This window comes from Pseudopodoces humilis, chromosome 1, assembly GCF_049639895.1.
Source record: "Pseudopodoces humilis isolate 2021_Gansu_Grassland_sample_001 chromosome 1, ASM4963989v1, whole genome shotgun sequence".
In the NCBI taxonomy this organism is placed as follows: domain Eukaryota; kingdom Metazoa; phylum Chordata; class Aves; order Passeriformes; family Paridae; genus Pseudopodoces; species Pseudopodoces humilis.
In genome coordinates, this window is record NC_142200.1 from 47,423,080 (window position 1) to 47,436,171 (window position 13,092).

The window sequence follows — 13,092 nt, forward strand, 5'->3', positions numbered from 1 at the left end:
TGGGAGTATGGGATCTATCCATTCTAATGCCTTAGTGGTTGTGGTGATCAAAAAATACTCACAAACTAAAGCTAATATTCCCTTTTGTAAATAAATCTATCAGATTTAAAGCAAATTGTGGTTTGCACTAGAATTATTGCCCTCAATATCCTTATCTAGGAAGCAACATATTAACTTGTACTTTAAAATGTAACACTGGTTATTTATATGGATTTCAACCAGAATTTCCATTCAAATGTCACTGAACACAAACTAGGAAGAAATAAAAATGTCTTGCATAGAAATTGCACTTTTATTGCTTAAATAATTATGTATATAGCTTAAGAGAATTATTAAGACACTTTATTATTACATTAAACATACACATAGAAAATCCATGCCCCTGGCAAAAGCTGAAAGGATTAGTGTAAACCTAATATGTAGAGTCAATATATTTTACTGACTAGTAAGACTCAGCCTCTTTCTTTGGGAAAAGAACGAAGAAGCCCAAGTGTAAATCTGAGATAAAATAGTAATTTAAAATAACCATATAAAATAAAGGTGTCATGCTTGTTAATGTAAGTCATGTATTAACTTGGCTATGATTTCACCATGTATGCACCAGATTTAAATAGTATTCTGATGATATGTCAGACCTAAGCAAAAGGGAAGGGGAGGTAATCAAAGAGCCCTAGATTTAATAACCAATGCAAATGAATTCCAGAATATTTAAATACACCTACTATGCATGAACAAGTCAAACGTTTCCAGGGAAATAATTTTTCATCTATAAACTAACACTTGTCTCATTTTACGTACATCATGATAGCCTGAATCAATCAGTTCTACGGTTTCTACAGTGTACAAGCTAAGAAATAATTCCTAAAACGAAAAAGAAGATTGATATCTTTATCAAATTACATAATGTGCAATTACTCAGCAAGATATTTTGAAAGCTTATCACTTTAAATAGCCTCAATCACTATGATTTATGAATTGTGTTTTTAGTGTGTAGCTGTACTTAAAATACAGTACAGAATTGTACTTGAAAGTAAAAAAAAAGGTATCCATATTATTATTGTATCCTAGCCTCTAAAGTCATATACAGTTAGCATTTAATTTTTGTGTGTTATGAAGCTGAAAATTTTGTACTTGTACTTTGCTCTGTCAGAACCAGAGAAAAACCCTTTAAAGCCCACCAAACAAAAACATGTAATCCCTTTTTTCCCCACCAACTACAGAACGTTAATACAATGCCTACTTTGCAGGCTTGAGAAAACAAATGTTACTCAAGAAAATTTCCCCAACTGACTAGTAGTAACAGCTCAGGAATTATCCTTGTTTTCCATTCTCTTTTCTTCATGGGTAATTGTTTTCAAAAGGAACAGTCTTTTGCTCTATGCTCTACGTGTTCAAGAATAGAATATTTAACTTGGCTATGAAAATAGAATTCAACATGGCTTTCTACAGTGAGACTAATACACCCTTTTTCTCTCCCCAGTGAATGTTTTTCAGTTAGGTATGGACGAGCTGATGTGGCCAATGCTATTATAACCTTTAATCATTGATTAAACAAATATTTGACACCAGTATCAGCTAAACAAACCCCTCTTCTCTTTGTTTTAAGGGCTTTGTCATTCTATAATGCAACTTCTATTCTAAGATATATGGCAGGGGGAATCCCAAAAAACAAAATCAAAGAACATACTTTGGCAAAAACCCCATATATCACATGTCTCAGAAACCAGAGGGCACGCTTACATTTTAAGACATTGCAGCTGGAAAAAACTTTAATAGTTTTTATTTAAAACAGGCAGAATGAGAAACGCCATCTGTTGCTCAAAGAATTCTGAAAATTAGCTTCTAACTAAACTTCCAAGAATTTTTACTTGAGACATTAACAATTTATCCTGAATGGATTGAAAAAAAAAATCAAAAAAAATCAAGACAACAGATATTTGCCTTGATAGACTTCCAGTCTCATCTATAACAACTTTTTCTAGTAGGCTTCCGTTAAAGAACATGTGCATCAAAGAGAAGTTCTGTTAAGATTTAGGATAAAAACCTCCAAACTATCAAGGAAACTACAAGTCTTCTGTCCCCATTCAGTAAGGGACAGTTTTCTTTTAAGAATGATACACAACTCACCTGGGCTAGTCATCACACAAAGCAGAGAATAGTCTTTGCTTTGCAGAACTTATTTAAGCCTCACATAAATATGCATTAGGAAGAAGAAAACAAAAATCCACATTTTCATGTTCACCTGTCACTGAAGTATTGCAGGATTTTCTATTAGGAGAGATTACCTACCAGCTCATAAGATGCATTAATAAGTGTGCTCACAGCTTCATCAGAGCATTGCTACAAGTTCACATCTCTAAGGAAATGTGGAGTATTTCAACTGAACTACCAGTCGCAGCTGGTCACAAACATTAAATACTAGGTATCAACAAAACACCAGAAGTTGCAAATTGTTCTGCTGGAATGTTCTGTTTTCAGCTCAAGAAGGTACAGGAAGAAGGACACAAACCACTTGCTTTATCACCATAAGCTTTCCTCCATTTCATCTCACCCTTGCTTAGTCTTCACAAGAATATAAATGCTGTGTCTTTACAGATTTTTAAAATGTGAACTTTGCTACATGGTTTGGTGCAGGTCTGTAATTTTTAAGATGTTTTGAGACCCCTGTTTTATACAAATTTCAGACTTAAATGTCACATTTAATTCTGTGTTTCTCACAGACTAGGTCTGATCAACTTCTAACTGAAGCATTACATATTTTTTCTGTTAATATTCTTCTGAAGACCTTGATTTGGGAATCAGTAATGTAAGGTTTTTATCTCCAACTGCAGACCTCAAAAAAAAGGAGATACAAGAGCACTAAAAAGATGCATGACTAATCTTGGTGATTTGTTTTAAACACTTTACAATGAAATACGGAACTTTTGTATGTATTTTTAAATTTCCTCCCTCAACCTCAGCTTTGATAATGTTTTCTCTCCTATGTTTGGCAAACGAATGCTAGTTTCAGATAAATGTGCGCTTCGAAAATAAATTTTTTTTCTAGATATTAATACTATATTCATTTTTCAGTGGAGCATACTTAGACCAGAACATTAAAAGTGTTCATCTGTGAGGCACATGTTAAGCTAAGCCTATTGAGAGGCCAGCTTTTATAAATTACACCAGAAGTCCATCAAGCCCAAACACCTGAGTCAGACCAGAGGTTCACCGTGGGCCCCTACCATCTGAAATTCTGGGCAATACTGGATGCTCAGGAAGGCAGCCTATGAATTAGGAAAGCCTGTGGCCATGCTGTCTTTGGTGCAGTCTTTAAGCTTCTGGACTTTGGGGTTCTATAACAGGCAAAATAAAGTATTTATGTTGAACAGGCTGAGCTGGTAAAAATCAACCAGAAACAGGAAGAGTATGTAAAGAAAGAGAAGGACTTTGGAGGGTTTCTCTTCTACTCTTCTGGTTATGAGCATCAATCATGATTTTAGTTTCCAATAAAATAGAAGATACATACAACATACTGAGACCTGTTTTTTCTTTGTCACATTTTAAGAATAAATATTAATGTTGTTATCTAACCACACTTAAAATAACTTATTAAAACTGGATTGTTCACTATTAATTTGTTTTAAGCCTCCCTTTCCTGGCTGACTGCCAAAACAGTTAAAATGCTATACTGTTGCAATACACAAGAGATCCATAGCACCCTCTAATTACTCTTTAAATACCTCACACAAGCACTGCCTTTTCTTACAATTGTGAGGCCAATAGGTAGGGTTGAAAATTTCAAAACCTTTAGCCCAGATACATTATTTTATTTCTGAAGTTTGCATGCACCATCAAAATGTTTGCCTGAACTACGGACAAACATTTGGAACATGAACACCATCCTCCACTCTGACCCTTCTTTTCTACAGGGCTGTCAGTCCTGAGAAGCATACCTGAGGCCTGCCTGAATTTATACTCCGTAATTCACTTCACGATTAAAACACTACTACTGCCTCAGTTTTCCAACACTAGAGTGCTTTGGGCGTGTGCAAAGGAACTTAACCTTACTAAATCAAACTCTCCCAATATGAAGACTGAGTTTAAATGTGTGATTAATGCCACAAAATTCTCCTGAAAGTTTCTCCAAAACAAAGGCCCTGATCTACAAAGATTTACTTATGCGGGCGAGTTTACTCAACTTCACTGTCAATGGAGTTAAATAAAGCTATTCACTCTGGTAAGCCTGGTCTACATAATCCTAAAACTTCAACTAAAAGAGTTCATCACTTCTGAAGAATCATTTATTTTTCCCAGACTCCTCTAGACTTGTGGTGTGAAAAAAGGCACAGAAACATCTTAAGCCATAGAAGTTTTTCATCTCCCTGAAGTGACAAGTTGAAAGACAAATTATTTGATAGTCAGTAGCACCATCAGAATTCAAAATTTACATAAACATTTAAGATACAGGTGCAGTCAGTATTGATACCTATTAAAGTCACATGTAATACTACCATAAAAGCATTTGCCTTCCAAAAACACAAAGATAAAATACAGCCAGGTTAGCAAAACAGTTTCCCAATTCCCTACTAAACAACTAACAGTGTTCAAGAAGCTAAAATACAAATTATTCCAGTCTGAGGTTTTACTTCCTCAGCATTCTCCAACCATGCTCTATAACATTACCTAATACTACAGTCAAGAAAAATTGAAACAAAACCCCAGTCTGGCCACAACAGTCAACACAGCCTTAAATGCAGTTAGTGATGATCTCTACAGCAGTGTCCCACTGAGCTGTGGGGCTCGGATACAAGCCAGTGCCAGCTAGAAGTCCAGCTCGAGGGCTTGATTTCAGCTGTGCATGGCTTTGGTCCACTGACTTACGGGACACAGCATGAAACTCGGTGCCCTGTGCGGTGCCTATCCAAAATGACGAGGTCATTTCCCATCCTATTTCCAGCTACCCTTTACATCTTCAAAGAATAAGTGTGTAAATCTAAAGGGAACAAAATCATGCATAAGTAACAGTGTTTACTTATTCAATTTCTAGCATTAAAGTTACTATCTTGATCTCTGATCCTGCAATCAGCCGTGCATATTAACTTTGCCTAAGGGTGCAGTCCCACTCATTTCAGTAACTTACTTTGGTGCCAGTTTCTGTTTTGATGCACCGGCACCATCAAGGATAGTGATGCCTTAAGTGCAAAAGGCAGTCAGAATGACCTCTTATAACCTAAAATTAAACCTGTCTTACAAGTACTTGACAGTATCTTTTCAATATTACCTTTTCCCTGCTAAACTCAGCATACACATGGGAAGTTGTCCTGGTTTTCCTTCAAAATCCAGCAATTGGTGATACAATCTGGAATCCTACAGCTCTAATAATTGGTGCAAATGCAGCCAGGGACCATAGTGATTGAAGGAAGTTCCCGTATGGCAACTGTAAAGCAGTTTGCATTAAAAAAAGTATAAAAAATAGGCTGCCACATCATATAATTCATAACTATAAAACAACCTCCTACTGGCACTCTCAAGGAGAACAGAAATGAAATACATCCTGAGACTGAGTTATCTACTTGTATCTGGAGGTGATTCCTGCAAGACAAAAACTAATCCATTCTGTTACGGTAGTTAAGAGAAACTGCAGTTCTCCCTCATGGATCAATCTGTTCCATCAACAGGCACAGGACTCACAGTACTAGAAGCCTGAAACCTTTCAGAAAGACTCTGCAGAAACCACAGGCTGTGTACGTACACACAGGTGTCCTACCTGAAAAAGGCTGCTTGATGCGACACAGCGGAATAAGGACACGTTCCTAAAGCCATTTTCGTGTTAGTACTGACACCAATTTTTAAATTAACATCAAGGTATCTTACTCAAACTGGGATCAAACTAGGCAGCAAAACAGTTGGATGCAAGTAGGGAATATGGATGAAAGAACACATTTCTTTTAACTAAAGTTTTGAATTATCTATTGAAAGTATAGCTCTTGTCCACAGGTAGCACATATGGAAAAGTAAAACCATACAACCAGTTTATTCATAAAGTAAACTTTGACCAAATAATCTCACATGTGCCACACCACAGACTTTTGCATCACTGTCACATGACCGCCATGACTTATCAGACAGAACACAGTGATGATTTCATTCTTCAGAAGCTGCAGAAGTGTGCAAAGCTCAAAATAAAGAGCATTTCTTTGGTGCAGTAGAATAGTTCTCTGCTCTGCTGTATGAATTTGATAAAAACTCCTATATTGTGACTTTTTCAATAATTCTGTTACACAGTGTGCAGCACACCAAAAATGTATTAAGTATTTTTCCAGCTATCCAAAATAATGCAAAAATTTAAGTATACTTTCAATTCCATTCATTTGTTTTGTAGCCAAAGAACTATTGTTGAGTAACAAATATTTCCTTGACAATCCCTCTTTATAATACAAAATACAGATTAAAGCTACCTTGGGTTCACCAGTTTCATTCTGGATAGAACGGTACTGGGGTCCAGGTATTAAATAACTACTGAAAACTGAACCAGTAGCTCTGCAAGCTGCGAAACCAGGGAGGCTCCATTTCCTCCATCGATTTCCAGCTTGAGGCAAGTGTTGCCATAAACTCTCTGGTGTGCAGGTCAAAAGCTCCATCCTACCTAGCTTCCTTACTTCCAGAAATTTTGTAGAAACTGCTCACCTGGGATACCTCTGCTGCCAAATTTATTTGAAATCTTCTAAGAGCCAGAAGAGTTATTAGAGGGACTGAAGGCACACAGAGATTATAGTTCTATTTGAGCTGCACCTGTTAAAGAAATGAAGCTAACAAAGCACGTAGAATAATTAATTGCTGGCATTTATTACTATTAACTACTGTCACACCTGGTACCACTGGATCTTTTTCTTTGAAATTCAGCAGAAGCACAGTGCCCATGCTGCTGTCTCTGTTGCCACCAGAGGTGCTACCTTGTCCCAAAATTAACCACAACACCCAGGCTGTGCAAAATACAGTCTCCCCTCCACTCTATGCCTATGCTCAGTAGGAACCTCGTATAAGCTAAATTTACAGACGCGTATCAGAAACAAGAGTTGAAGTGCAAGGTTCAAAGTGTTGTTTGGAAAGGAAATGTTCTTACTTCTATAAAGCCTACAAAAACATGGCTATGGCTGAACGGTACTACCTACAAACAGAGGTACAGCAAAGGTAACTGACAAGGCAATTTTGTCCCTCTTCAACATCTTACTTTCCAAAAAGGAAAGAAAAAGACTCTGAAGTAAACTTGCTTATCTGGCTCCCCTGACTTAAGATCAATTTCACTTACAAAATTTGTCTGAAATATCACTCAGCTGTCTATGAATTATTATGTGAAAACCAATACACTTTCTTTGTCAACACACTCCAGGTTTCAAAACTGGTTTTGGAACATTCTGCCACTTTAAGTAAACCCAAACATCTAATTTTTAATTAATGACCAGCCTCTGTCTAGGGTTAAATTCAGCAGGTACATCTAAATACACCTTTACAACATGAGCTTCAGAAATATTTGTCCCAGTTTTCCCAGTGCCAGTTGGACCATACTCACATATGATAGACACATAGAAGCCCATATATTAATAAATAAATTATAATAAATATAATAAATTTCGCATATTTGTAATACTGAATAAACTGAATATTGGAGAAGTCACACTAGCCCTTAGCCCGAGCACACAACTTTAAGGACATCAAGCCTGTGTGTCCACACAGAGTGTTATGTGCAGACTCCGCAGGAACAGGGGCCTGTGTGTCCAACAATTTTTTTTTTAAACTGCAAGGGAGACAAGTAGCCTTGATGAAGTGTGATGACTGAACGCTTAAATTAATGACTCAGAAATGTAAAGCGGTCGTGTCCCAGGCTCGATAATGGGATATAAACCAGAACAGTCGGGCGGGGGGGAAGAAAAATTAATAGAAGATAAAACCACGCAGGCCAACCTACAAGCGACTCCTGATTTTTGCCCTTTCACATCCTCCGGCCCCGCGCCGGGAGCGGAGCCGGGAGCGGCTCCCGCCGAGCAGCAGCCCGGGCAGTGAACGCCGTCACCGCCGGGGGACGAGCAGCCGCCCGCAGCGGCCGCGGCGGGCAGGGGCCGGGGGGGGCACCGGGCCAAGCGGGGGTAACGGGGCCCTCCCCCACAAACTTACTGCCCGCAGCCCGCCCCGCGCAGCCCGCCCAGCGCAGCCCGGCTCCCGCCCGCCCGACCCCTCGGCCCCGCGGGCAGGGGCTCGGGCCCGGGAGAAAGTTGCCGAGAAAGTTTCTGCCGAGGAGAAGGGGCCGGGGGTACGGGACGCCCCCCACCCCCGGGGCGCGGCGGCGGGGCGAGGCCGGGGGCGGGCGGCCAGGGCCTAGCGCCTCCATCGCCGCCGCCATCGCGGCCGCCGCTCCCGTGGGGCGGCGGAGCGGGGACGCGGCCGGGGCCTCACCTGCCTCTCCTCGGCGTGGCGGGTGGGAGAAGGAGGGGGGAAGGGAAGGAAGCGGGGGGCCCCCCCGCTCCTCCCGGAGCCGCGGCGACCCGGGGAGGGAAGCGGGGAGGAGGGGAAGGGAGGAGGGACGAGGAGGAGGGAGCCGAGTGCTCCGGTGCGTGCGGGGAGCTGGAGCCTCGCTGCGGGAGGAGGAGGAGGAGGAGGAGGAGGAGACTCCCCGCCCCTATGGCCGGGATCTCCGGTGGGCACCGCGGCCCCTCCTCCGCACCGTGTTTCCCTCCATGCGCTCCGGGCTGGGATCGCCGCACTTCCCGGCCGGGGCAGCGCCTCCGCGCCCGAACCGGAGGCCGCGGGGAGGAGCCGGGCGGCCCCCGCGGAGCCGGGCTGGTGGCGGCGGTCCCTCCTCCGCGCCGCTGCGCACCGAGACAACATGGTGGAGGCGTGCGGGGCGGCGGGGAGGGAGCCGGGGCTTGCCCTGCCCCGCGGCTCGCCCGAGGGCGGCCGCCTATTCCCGGCCTTGGGTCGCGGGGACCCCGGTCCGGGTAGAGCTGCTCCTTCCGCGGTGTCGTTCTGGGCTGGTGAGCTCGGGGAGCTTCTCTTGCCAGAGAAGCTGAACGTGAAAGATTCCGGCAGCGGAGCCCTTCGGCGTGGTGCGTGAAAAGCGAACAAAAATAACTTTTAAAACTCCTCGCCTAGGCATCTTCAGGTGGGCCACGGTTTAGGCTCGGTACATTTAATTTCCTGTGGGTCTAACAGAAGCAAGATGGCCCGCCGGCAGTGCGGGTGCTGCAGCGGCCGGCGGGGAGCGGCGCCGGCACCTCGGGAATGCCCAGGGCGGCACCGCGGAACAGAGCTGTCGCCAAACGCCGAGCAAAGAACGAGCCTGTAAATTACGCATCAGTAACTCCGGGGAAATTTACATTACGGGTTTCCCACTTCCATAAGTCAGTGTTTCGTATTTTAAGAAATAAAACATCGGACTTGTGTCAAGGTGGGCTTCATGGAAAAAGGTGGTCCAAATGCATCTAGCCTTCAGAACTGCAGACTGCAGGGAGGAGCGAAAGGACAGAAAAAACCCTAAAGAGCCAAAGTTACTGAAGTTTACATGGGCAAATCAGCAGTTCTCATTCAGTATTATCTTTTAGTGTTTCCTGCTGTCTAGTAGTCAAATTTACATCTCTTCCTGCTTTATTGTCTTTAAAGGCTGATCATAAAATGGTAATTTTATTGATCACTAAATGTAACCTAATATAGTTTATTCATAAGAAAAATAATTGAGTCAGGATGCTCAGTTTATTTTGCAGGCAATGCTGCAGAGTAAAGCCAATTGTATTTTTGAATTTCAGATAAAGCAAATACATGTATTTGCTTTTAGAGGATCACAGATACACTTAAACAGTTAACAAAATACAAAAAAACATGGAAGTGTTCTAGATTTGGAGACTCAATACCACAAATTGTTCTCATGTAACCTTAGAATGGTGGAGTTTATAATTTCCTGTTCAGTCAGAAATCTAACTCACATTATACAGAATTGATTTTTAATTTAAAAAGCAATGGTGAGTTTTACAAATTGACCTTGGCAATGAATTACTTAACAGTTGGCAGACTGGTTGAAGCTCTAGGTCTGCCATGGATTCACAACTCCAACTGAGCTTGAGTGAGAGCAAGGAATCTTAAGTGAGAGCAAGGTTTGAACACCAGTATCATTTGGGGGGGGTTGTATACACAGGCAAGTGTTGCTGATTGGTTAATTTTACAGCACACTGGTGAAATGTACATATCTGAAAAACACGAGACCTAGTTGTGTCATCATCTTCATTACGTTTCAGAATGACTTGTTTAAGAAATTTTGCGGCATTGGGCTAAAGCTTCATAGTTAGAGACATACTGGCTCTTGCCAGCTGTCGCTGTAATTTGACTTCTGGGTTTCAGGTTCGGTGTTGATGGATGGGATTAGTCCTTTCTCGTGGCACCTGGCGATGCCTGCGTGGTACCAAAATGTTGGGATTCTCAGTTCATCACACCTCTCCTGTTGCTTTCTCTCCTAAAGATCATCTTAAGGAATGATTTGGTGGGTTTCTGAAAGGCTGGGCTGTTACCTGTGTCCTCTACTTGCTGTCTTACGTGTATGTGTGCTATTGGCTGCCGCAGACAGTGCTGGGGCTGCACCAGTGATTGACTCGGTCAGTAGTGGAGAGACTGTCACGCTTAATTTCAAGCACAGTGTGATTAAAATAGCAAAGCAGTTGGGGAGAAGACAAGCTGACCGGTCCCATAGCTGAGAGCAAGCTCAGACTCACACCATATGGGTGTGAAAGAATAGATGAGAGTTTGAGTCGGGAGGCTTGGAGGCTAGACATGCTTTCATTGCAGTGGAAAAATTGGTTGCTTCTTAAATTGTCATGCACTTGTCACGGATAGTCTGAGTGTTCTCAGAGTGTGCTTTTTATAAGGAGCTGTTGAACAGGTGACTTAAAACGATTATACTGTTGGTGGTTCAGCCTGATTAATCCTACACAGGATGGGACTCGGCGTGTCATTGCCACCTTTTGCCTGCCAGCCAGGCAGCCTGCAACCTGTCTGCCACATGATACCTGGGTAAAGCTCCCTTACCGTGCCCATTCCTGAGTGGGCTCTCAAATGTGTTGCAGTGCAGGTGGACTGACCAATTCAGGAGACTGAATCAGCCAAAACTACCACAAATCTCAGCTGCTCATCAGGCAAGGCCAGTGCCTGCTTCTAGAAACTTCCCCTCTCTTTTATTCCTTTGCTTTAAATTAATGTTTTTGGCCTTGTGCTGGAAGAGGGAGGGAGGAGCTGCCCCCAAATGCTTTAGCTGGAATATAGTGTAAGAAGCCACTGGTACAGGGGTTCATTGCTGCTGTTTGCTGGACAGTTTCCCAAACAGCCCTTCAGACAGGCTCAGCATTCACTAACTCCTCATCTGTGTTGTGAGGTTAGTTGGCATCAACCTAATATTGAGGATTTCTGCAAATAGCCTACATTTAGGAAGGTATTCTCCATGTACTAGTTTTGAAAATTCTTGTATATTTGAATTCTTTTCTAGAGTAAGTAATCATTTATACAAACCTTAATGCGTTTAAATAATTTGAAAAAAATAACCAAAAATGTATGCTAGCATCAGATACATATTATGCCACGTAAAGTATTTTTAGGGTGATATGGGCAAATACAGGTATAAGAGCAGAAAGGAAGAAGGAGGAACAGAGGAATAAAGATGGAGAAAGACAGACAAAGATATTTCAAACACTGTTGTGGGTTCAGTGGTTTGTAATTGGGGCATACAGGACTTGCATCCTGAGATACTGAAGGAGATGGACACATTGATTTTATAAAGAGCTTTAACAGTACATGACAAAAGTTAATCTATGGGTTTCAGATTAGTTAACATGATAGTAACCTGAAAACATCTAGACATTCTTGAAAACACTTTGGTTTCTAACAACTCAGAATAAATAGAAAAACACTTTAGTGGTTCATAGAAAACATTTTTTTCTTTTAAAAGAAATAAAAAATGTTTCTGGACCCAAATTAATTCCCTCCTTTTGAGAAAAAACTGAGGTAGTCAAGGCCTCATCCTAGCTATTGCTCTTTGAAAGTGTATTTTATGAAATAAAATATATACCCATTATAAAAACTGGTATTTTATAGCAGCACCTCCTAAATTCATGTGCAAAGTTCCCATTGCTCATTGTACTGTGTAATCATATTACAAAGAAGCAGTTCATCCTGGAATTAGTATTAGTCATTTGCTTACTTTGAAGCTCTTGGATCAATATTTTAAGAACATGGTGCTTAACAAAACATAGGTATTTCTTTTTAATCCCAAATACATTTCTTTTGAATCTGAATATTCTAAGAATTAGTGGAATAAGTGGGTAGTTTTTGTCATGTTAATTTCTATTTAATATTCCATAAGCTATTAATAAAATCATTGATGTTTAAAAGTGAAACATCTTCCTTGGATATAATGCAAATTACATACCAGTATAGTAGTTTAGTAAGGAAATTGAGTGCTAAGTCACTGTGTGGTGGATCTGTAGTTATTTCCTATTCTGAAGCAAGTATCCTATTTAAGCCTTGTGTTAAACTTAAAAATTTTAAGATGTCCCATTTTGCCTTTAAATGCATCTGCATCTCTAAATGGCCAGGATCTTTGTGTTTGTGCCCGCATCTCTTTGTGAGGTTCAATATTCTGTTCTTTCTCAAATAGCACTTCTGTTTGATCTTGCATAACATGTCTAATTATTTATGCATATTATACTTCTAGCAAGTATGTGGAGGGTTCTTTTTGAAAAACATTGTTTCAAAGATTGTTTTTGAACTTACTAAAAGTTATGCTTATAAGCATGTTAGACTTTGAAAACCCTGTATTCCCAAACCTGTTGCTATTTACATTTGTGTCACATCCAGTTACATCAGACATGCTGGATTACATTGTATAATGAAAGCCGTATTGCTGTACTCTAATCTTTATCTCTTTATATCCGATCTCCTTTGAATTGCACATGAGTATTGCTTATGGTTACTTAAAATAACTACTGCTTTTGTTCCAAGGGCAGTGCTATATGTGATGAACACTTAACACTCAACCCTGCTTTGGCAGCAACTTTACTTCCTGTGTCTTTGGTTCTT

General features: G+C 41.1%; 1 protein-coding gene across 1 annotated transcript in view; it reads right to left on the reverse strand.

Moving 5' to 3' along the window:
* YES1 (YES proto-oncogene 1, Src family tyrosine kinase) overlaps positions 1-8,754 on the reverse strand; it is a 49,446-nt gene extending 40,692 nt beyond the window's left edge. The window contains exon 1 of the mRNA XM_005517228.3: positions 8,434-8,754. The gene's annotated coding sequence lies outside the window, so the exon portion shown is untranslated. The remainder of the gene's footprint in view (positions 1-8,433) is intronic.
* Between the last annotated feature and the right edge of the window lie 4,338 nt (positions 8,755-13,092).